Consider the following 9,726-nt stretch of genomic DNA (forward strand, 5'->3'; position numbering starts at 1 on the left):
TATACTGTATGTAATGATATGTCTTCTAGATGGTGTTCTATACTGTATGTAATGATATGTCTACTAGATGGTGTTCTATACTGTATGTAATGATATGTCTCTGTCTTCTAGATGGTGTTCTATACTGTATGTAATGATATGTCTTCTAGATGGTGTTCTATACTGTATGTAATGATATGTCTCTGTCTTTCTAGATGAATTGTTCACTGCTGTATGCTTAACCAGTATGTCTGTCTTCTAGATGGTGTTCTATACTGTATGTGATATGTCTTCTAGATGGTGTTCTATACTGTATGTAATGATATGTCATGGTGGTGTTCTACTGTATGTAATGATATGTCTTCTAGATGGTGTTCTACTGTATGTAATGATATGTCTTCCTAGATGGTGTTCTATACTGTATGTAATGATATGTCTACTAGGTGGTGTTCTATACTGTATGTAATGGATATATAGATGTCTTCTGTATGTAGATGGTGTTCTATACGTATGTAATGATATGTCTTCTAGATGGTGTTCTATACTGTATGTAATGATATGTCTTCTAGATGGTGTTCTATACTGTATGTAATGATATGTCTACTAGATGGTGTTCTATACTGTATGTAATGATATGTCTACTAGAAGGTGTTCTATACTGTTTGTAATGATATATTCTAGATGGTGTTCTATACTGTATGTAATGATATGTCTCTGTCTTTCTAGATGGTGTTCTATACTGTATGTAATGATATGTCTTGTCTTCTAGATGGTGTTCTATAATTGTATGTAATGATATGTCTCTGTCTTCTAGATGGTGTTCTGACTGTAAGTGTAATGATATGTCTACTAGATGGTGTTCTATACTGTATGTAATGATATGTCTCTGTCTTCTAGAGATGGTGTTCTCAGAAACTTTCTGTCCAAAATGATGCAGAAATTAGTCCATGCTTTTTGTCACTTCTAGGTTAGACTACTGTAATGTACTCTATTTCCAGCTATCCCGGATAAGCACTAAATAAACTTCAGTTGGTGCTAAAAACGGCTGCTAGAATCCTGACTAGAACCAAAAAATTTGATCATATTACTCCAGTGCTAGCCTCTCACACTGGCTTCCTGTCAAAGCAAGGGCTGATTTCCAAGGTTTACTGCTAACCTACAAAGCATTACATGGGCTTGCTCCTACCTATCTCTCTGATTTGGTCCTGCATTAGCATACCTACACGTACGCTACGGTCACAAGACGCAGGCCTCCTAATTGTCCCTAGAATTTCTAAGCAAACAGCTGGAGGCAGGGCTTTCTCCTATAGAGCCATTTTTATGGAACGGTCTGCCTACCCATGTCAGAGACGCAAACTCGGTCTCAACCTTTTTTAAGTCTTTACTGAAGACTCATCTCTTCAGTGGGTCATATGATTGAGTGTAGTCTGGCCCAGGAGTGGGAAGGTGAACGGAAAGGCTCTGGAGCAACGAACCGCCCCTGTTGTCTCTGCCTGGCCGGTTCCCCTCTTTCCACTGGGATTCTCTGCACTCTAACCCTATTACAGGGGCTGGGTCACTGGCTTACTGGGGCTCTCTCATGGCCCCTGGAGGGGGTGCGTCACCTGAGTGGGTTGATTCACTGTTGTGGTCATCCTGTCGTTGGCGCCCCTGGGTTGTGCCGTGGCGGGAGATCTTTGGGCTATACTCAGCCCTGTCTCAGGATGGTAAGTTGGTGGTTGAAGATATCCCTCTAGTGGTGTGGGGCTGTGCTTTGGCAAGTGGGTGGGGTTATATCCTTCCTGTTTGGCCCTGTCCGGGGTGACCTCAGATGGGGCCACAGTGTCCTCCTGACCCCCTCTGTCTCAGCCTCAGTATTTATGCTGCAGTAGTTTATGTTAGGGGGGCTGGGGTCCAGTTTTGTTATATCTGGTACTTCTCCTGTCCTATTCGGTGTCCTGTGTGAGTCTAGTGTGCGTTCTCTAAATTCTCCCTTCTCTCTTTTCTTTTTCTCTCTCTCGGGGGACCTGAGCCCCTAGGACCTGAGCTCCAGGACACCTGACATGATGACTCCTTGCTGTCCCCAGTCCACCTGGCCATGCTGCTGTTCCAGTTTCAACTGACCTGGGCCCTAGGACCATGCCCCAGGACTACCTGACATGATGACTCCTTGCTGTCCCCAGTCCACCTGGCCATGCTGCTGCTCCAGTTTCAACTTCCATCTGACTGTGCTGCTGCTCCAGTTTCAACTGTTCTGCCTTATTATTATTCGACCATGCTGGTCATTTATGAACATTTGAACATCTTGGCCATGTTCTGTTATAATCTCCACCCGGCACAGCCAGAAGAGGACTGGCCACCCCACATAGCCTGGTTCCTCTCTAGGTTTCTTCCTAGGTTTTGGCCTTTCTAGGGAGTTTTTCCTAGCCACCGTGCTTCTACACCTGCATTGCTTGCTGTTTGGGGTTTTAGGCTGGGTTTCTGTACAGCACTTTGAGATATCAGCTGATGTACGAAGGGCTATATAAATAAATTTGATTTGATTTGATTTGTTCTATACTGTATGTAATGATATGTGCTAGATGGTGTTCTATACTGTATGTAATGATATGTCTCTGTCTTCTTCTAGATGGTGTTCTATACTGTACAAATGATATGTCTCTGTCTTCTAGATGGTGTTCTATACTGTGTATGTAATGATATGTCTTCTAGATGGTGTTCTATACTGTATGTAATGATATGTCTTCTAGATGGTGTTCTATACTGTATGTAATGATATGTCTCTGTCTTCTAGATGGTGTTCTATACTGTATGTAATGATATGTCTTCTAGATGGTGTTCTATACTGTATGTAATGATATGTCTTCTAGATGGTGTTCTATACTGTATGTAATGATATGTCTTCAGATGGTGTTCTATACTGTATGTAATGATATGTCTTCTAGATGGTGTCTCTATACTGTATGTAATGATATGTCTCTGTCTACTAGATAAGTTCTATACTGTATGTAATGGATATGTCTCTGTCTTCTAGATGGTGTTCTATACTGTATGTAATGATATGTCTTCTTCGGGGGGCTGGGGTCAGTTTGTTATATCTGGAGTACTTCTCCTGTCCTATTCGGTGTCCTGTGTGAATCTAAGTGTGCGTTCTCTAATTCTCTCCTTCTCTCTTTCTTTCTCTCTCGGAGGACCCGAGCCCTAGGACCTGAGCTCCAGGACTACCTGACATGATGACTCCTTGCTGTCCCCAGTCCACCTGGCCATGCTGCTGTTCCAGTTTCAACTGACCTGAGCCCTAGGACCATGCCCCAGGACTACCTGACATGATGACTCCTTGCTGTCCCCAGTCCACCTGGCCATGCTGCTGCTCCAGTTTCAACTTCCACCTGACTGTGCTGCTGCTCCAGTTTCAACTGTTCTGCCTTATTATTATTCGACCATGCTGGTCATTTATGAACATTTGAACATCTTGGCCATGTTCTGTTATAATCTCCACCCGGCACAGCCAGAAGAGGACTGGCCACCCCACATAGCCTGGTTCCTCTCTAGGTTTCTTCCTAGGTTTTGGCCTTTCTAGGGAGTTTTTCCTAGCCACCGTGCTTCTACACCTGCATTGCTTGCTGTTTGGGGTTTTAGGCTGGGTTTCTGTACAGCACTTTGAGATATCAGCTGATGTACGAAGGGCTATATAAATAAATTTGATTTGATTTGATTTGATGTACTTGGTAGGCAGAGAGAAATGAAGGGGGATGTACTTGGTAGGCAGAGAGATGAAGGGGGATGTACTTGGTAGGCAGAGAGAAATGAAGGGGGATGTACTTGGTAGGCAGAGAGAAATGAGAAAGGGTGAGAGGAAAGTCAGAGAGAGAGCAAGGAAAAGTGTCTGTCTGTCTGTCTGTCTGTCTGTCTGTCTGTCGGTGTGTGTGTGTGTGTGTGTGTGTGTGTGTGGAGCACTCCAGTGTAAGAAAGCTAAATGAACCATGTCATTCTAGTTATATAACATGTCCCAGTGACGATCAGGGGCCCTAACCAATGACATCAGACAGTGTGTGTGTGTGTGCTTCTTCCTCGACATTGCTTGCTCTCTGGGGTTTTCGGCTGGGGATCTGTAAAGCTCTCTGGGGTTTTCGGCTGGGGATCTGTAAAGCTCTCTGGGGTTGTAGGCTGGGGATCTGTAAAGCTCTCTGGGGTTTTAGGCTGGGGATCTGTAAAGCTCTCTGGGGTTTTCGGCTGGGGATCTGTAAAGCCTCTGGGGTTTTCGGCTGGGGATCTGTAAAGCTCTCTGGGGTTTTCGGCTGGGGATCTGTAAAGCTCTCTGGGGTTTTCGGCTGGGGATCTGTAAAGCTCTCTGGGGTTTTAGGCTGGGGATCTGTAAAGCTCTCTGGGGTATCTGTAAATCTCTCTGGGGTTTTAGGCTGGGGATCTGTAAAGCTCTCTGGGGTTTTAGGCTGGGGATCTGTAAAGCTCTCTGGGGTTGTAGGCTGGGGATCTGTAAAGCTCTCTGGGGTTGTAGGCTGGGGATCTGTAAAGCTCTCTGGGGTTGTAGGCTGGGGATCTGTAAAGCTCTCTGGGGTTTTAGGCTGGGGATCTGTAAAGCTCTCTGGGGTTTTCGGCTGGGGATCTGTAAAGCTCTCTGGGGTTTTCGGCTGGGGATCTGTAAAGCTCTCTGGGGTTTTCGGCTGGGGATCTGTAAAGCTCTCTGGGGTTTTCGGCTGGGGATCTGTAAAGCTCTCTGGGGTTTTAGGCTGGGGATCTGTAAAGCTCTCTGGGGTATCTGTAAATCTCTCTGGGGTTTTAGGCTGGGGATCTGTAAAGCTCTCTGGGGTTTTAGGCTGGGGATCTGTAAAGCTCTCTGGGGTTGTAGGCTGGGGATCTGTAAAGCTCTCTGGGGTTGTAGGCTGGGGATCTGTAAAGCTCTCTGGGGTTGTAGGCTGGGGATCTGTAAAGCTCTCTGGGGTTTTAGGCTGGGGATCTGTAAAGCTCTCTGGGGTTTTCGGCTGGGGATCTGTAAAGCTCTCTGGGGTTTTCGGCTGGGGATCTGTAAAGCTCTCTGGGGTTTTCGGCTGGGGATCTGTAAAGCTCTCTGGGGTTTTCGGCTGGGGATCTGTAAAGCTCTCTGGGGTTTTAGGCTGGGGATCTGTAAAGCTCTCTGGGGTTTTAGGCTGGGGATCTGTAAAGCTCTCTGGGGTTTTCGGCTGGGGATCTGTAAAGCTCTCTGGGGTATCTGTAAATCTCTCTGGGGTTTTAGGCTGGGGATCTGTAAAGCTCTCTGGGGTTTTAGGCTGGGGATCTGTAAAGCTCTCTGGGGTTTTAGGCTGGGGATCTGTAAAGCTCTCTGGGGTTTTAGGCTGGGGATCTGTAAAGCTCTCTGGGGTTTTAGGCTGGGGATCTGTAAAGCTCTCTGGGGTTGTAGGCTGGGGATCTGTAAAGCTCTCTGGGGTTGTAGGCTGGGGATCTGTAAAGCTCTCTGGGGTTGTAGGCTGGGGATCTGTAAAGCTCTCTGGGGTTTTAGGCTGGGGATCTGTAAAGCTCTCTGGGGTTTTAGGCTGGGGATCTGTAAAGCTCTCTGGGGTTTAGGCTGGGGATCTGTAAAGCACTTTGTGACAACTGCTGATGTAGAAAGGGCTTTATAAAAATGGATTGATTGATAGCATTTTTTAAAGTCTGAATGATGTCTCTATAGAGTCCAGTGTACATTCGAGTCTTCGGTCTTGTAGCTCAGTTGGTAGAGCAGGGCGATTGCAACGCCAGGTTAGTGGGTTGCATTATGGGAAGAGCCTGTATGTAAAATGTTACATAACTACGTTGCTTTGGATGAGAGCGTCAGCTAAATGTCACATTTAAAAGAGTCTGAGTTGGTGTCTTGATGCTGTCAGTTTGATATGACTGACCTATACACTGCATTCATAAAGTATTCAGACCCCTTGACGTTTTTCCACATTTTCTTACGTTACAGCCTTATTCTAAAATGGATTAATCCCCCCCCCGTCAATCTACACACAATACCCCACAATGGCAAAGCAAATTTTTTGCAAATGTACAAAAATTAAACATTTAAATATCACATTTACATAAGAATTCAGACCCTTTACTCAGTACTGTGTTGAAGCACCTTTAGCAGTGATTACAGCCTCAAGACTTCTTGGGTATGAAGCTACAAGCTTGGCGCACCTGTATTTGGGGAGTTTCTCCCATTCTTCTCTGTAGATCCTGTAAAGCTCTGTTAGGTTGGATGGGGAACATCGCTGCACAGCTATTTTCAGGTCTCTCCAGAGATGTTCGATCAGGTTCAAGTCCGGGCTCTGGCTGGGTCACTCAAGGACATTGAGACTTGTCCCAAAGACACTCCTACGTTGTCTTGGCTGTGAGCTTAGGGTCGTTGTCCTGTTGGAAGGAGAACCTTCGCCCCAGTTTGAGGTCATGAGCGCTCTGGAGCAGGTTTTCATCAAGGATCTCTCTGTACTTTGCTCCGTTCATCTTTCCCTCGATCCTGACTAGTCTCCCAGTCCTGCTGCTGAAAAACATCCCCACAGCATGATGCTGCCCCTACCATGCTTCACCGTAGCGATGGTGCCAGGTTTCCTCCAGACATGACGCTTGGCATTCAGGCCAAAGAGTTCAATCTTGGTTTCATGGTTAACTCCGTGACCAAGGCCCTTCTCCCCCGATTGCTCAGTCTGACCGGGCTGCCAGCTCTAGGAAGAGTCTTGGTGGTTCCAAACTGCTTCCATTAAAAAACGGAGACCATCATTGTGTTCTTGGGGACCTTCAATGCTGTACCCTTCCCCAGATCTGTGCCTTGACACAATCCTGTCTCCAATCAATTACATTTACCACAGGTGGACTCCAATCAAGTTGTACAAATATCTCAAGGATGATCAATGGAAATAGGATGCACCTGAGCTCAATTTCAAGTCTCATAGCAAAGGGTTTGAATATTTAAATAACGCATTTCTGCTTCATGCATACATTTTAAGCGTGGGTGGGCCCCGGGAATCGAACCCACAATCCTTGGTGTTTCATTTTGGTACAGTGACAACCTGGAGGGATGGCACTGCTACAGTCAGCCCTCTGACTTAACCATATTGCTTTACTGCTTTCTAATTCTGACAGCTCAATTTGACGGATGTATGGGCTGTCTGTCCATCCGTTCACCTGCCCTTAGGGCTCTGTGATCTCTCTTTATGCCCTGGTTTGGTGCTCCTTAGGGTGGGTAAGGACTCATCTAGGCCCCCCTCCTCAGGTCCCAATGCTCCACAACACATACCACACATTGTTTCCAAAAGGTTTTTCCTGCTGACGCTGTGTGTGTGTGTGTGTGTGTGTGTGTGTGTGTGTGTTTTCAATGACAGGAACAGGAGCGGAGGAAGGGGTGTCGCATGACAGCTCATTCCTGGGGGTTGTCACGACGATTGAAGTCATCAAGGACATTGCTCCCGTTCTGTCTCTGGCACCCACCCGACCCCTGACCTTTACACACACACACACACACGCACACACACACACTGCTGCCATGGCAACAAGTGCAAGTTTTTAGCATCCAGGACATGCAAGCAGAGAGAGCACAGCAGGGGTGTGTGTGTGGGTGGTCCACAAAGGGCATAGGCACACAGGGGTATCCAAGCGTGTGTGTGTGTGTCCATCCAGTCTTTACGGACCCTGTGTAATAGACTTCCCTCCAGCTGGGAGCGTCTGTGTGTGAATCTCCTGATCTCCTGCACATCCTAATGGGACGAACCAAGGAACCAGACTACAGCATTACAGATGGACCTGTCACATTTCCTCTACCTCTGTGTGTGTGTGTGTGTGTGTGTGTGTGTGTGTGTGTGTGTGTGTGTGTGTGTGTGTGTGTGTGTGTGTGTGATGGAAAAGATGAGCCCCTGTCTTATGTGGTTATGTGAATGTAGAGTGGACACACCCTGGAAGGTGCACCAGCGGTAGGATGATTTTGTGTGTGTGTGAATACATGCACTAGGGGAAAGGTTTGCCAGTGTTGAGGGAGTACTGCTCAGTGCTAGTTGGCCAACCATGGAGGTGGTTCCCTCAGTGTTGAGGGAGTACTGCTCAGTGCTAGTTGGCCAAACATGTAGGTGGTTCCCTCAGTGTTGAGGGAGTACTGCTCAGTGCTAGTTGGCCAAACATGGAGGTGGTTCCCTCAGTGTTGAGGGAGTACTGCTCAGTGCTAGTTGGCCAAACATGGAGGTGGTTCCCTCAGTGTTGAGGGAGTACTGCTCAGTGCTAGTTGGCCAAACATGGAGGTGGTTCCCTCAGTGTTGAGGAGTACTGCTCAGTGCTAGTTGGCCAAACATGGAGGTGGTTCCCTCAGTGTTGAGGGAGTACTGCTCAGTGCTAGTTGGCCAAACATGGAGGTGGTTCCCTCAGTGTTGAGGGAGTACTGCTCAGTGCTAGTTGGCCAAACATGGAGGTAGTTCCCTCGGTGTTGAGGGAGTACTGCTCAGTGCTAGTTGGCCAAACATGGAGGTGGTTCCCTCAGTGTTGAGGGAGTACTGCTCAGTGCTAGTTGGCCAAACATGGAGGTGGTTCCCTCAGTGTTGAGGAGTACTGCTCAGTGCTAGTTGGCCAAACATGGATGTGGTTCCCTCAGTGTTGAGGAGTACTGCTCAGTGCTAGTTGGCCAAACATGGAGGTGGTTCCCTCAGTGTTGAGGAGTACTGCTCAGTGCTAGTTGGCCAAACATGGAGGTGGTTCCCTCAGTGTTGAGGGAGTACTGCTCAGTGCTAGTTGGCCAAACATGGAGGTGGTTCCCTCAGTGTTGAGGAAGTACTGCTCAGTGCTAGTTGGCCAAACATGGAGGTGGTTCCCTCAGTGTTGAGGGAGTACTGCTCAGTGCTAGTTGGCCAAACATGGAGGTGGTTCCCTCAGTGTTGTTTGACACCATGAAGGAATCCCATCTCGTCTCATGACTGGCGGTGTGAAATACCGGGCTACTGGAGAACCCCTTTCATCTGATACGTGACTACCAGTGGATTTCACCACCTACTGTAACTAAACCAGTGGTGTGTGACTACCAGTGGATTTCACCACCTACTGTAACTAAACCAGTAGTGTATGACTACCAGTGGATTTCACCACCTACTGTAACTAAACCAGTAGTGTGTGACTACCAGTGGATTTCACCACCTACTGTAACTAAACCAGTAGTGTATGACTACCAGTGGATTTCACCACCTACTGTAACTAAACCAGTAGTGTATGACTACCAGTGGATTTCACCACCTACTGTAACTAAACCAGTAGTGTATGACTACCAGTGGATTTCACCACCTACTGTAACTAAACCAGTAGTGTATGACTACCAGTGGATTTCACCACCTACTGTAACTAAACCAGTAGTGTATGACTACCAGTGGATTTCACCACCTACTGTAACTAAACCAGTAGTGTATGACTACCAGTGGATTTCACCACCTACTGTAACTAAACCAGTGGTGTGTGACTACCAGTGGATTTCACCACCTACTGTAACTAAACCAGTAGTGTATGACTACCAGTGGATTTCACCACCTACTGTAACTAAACCAGTAGTGTATGACTACCAGTGGATTTCACCACCTACTGTAACTAAACCAGTAGTGTATGACTACCAGTGGATTTCACCACCTACTGTAACTAAACCAGTGGTGTATGACTACCAGTGGATTTCACCACCTACTGTAACTAAACCAGTGGTGTGTGACTACCAGTGGATTTCACCACCTACTGTAACTAAACCAGTAGTGTATGACTACCAGACAAGGTCAATTA

Source organism: Oncorhynchus tshawytscha, linkage group LG10 (genome assembly GCF_018296145.1).
Source record: "Oncorhynchus tshawytscha isolate Ot180627B linkage group LG10, Otsh_v2.0, whole genome shotgun sequence".
NCBI classification, from domain to species: Eukaryota; Metazoa; Chordata; class Actinopteri; order Salmoniformes; family Salmonidae; genus Oncorhynchus; species Oncorhynchus tshawytscha.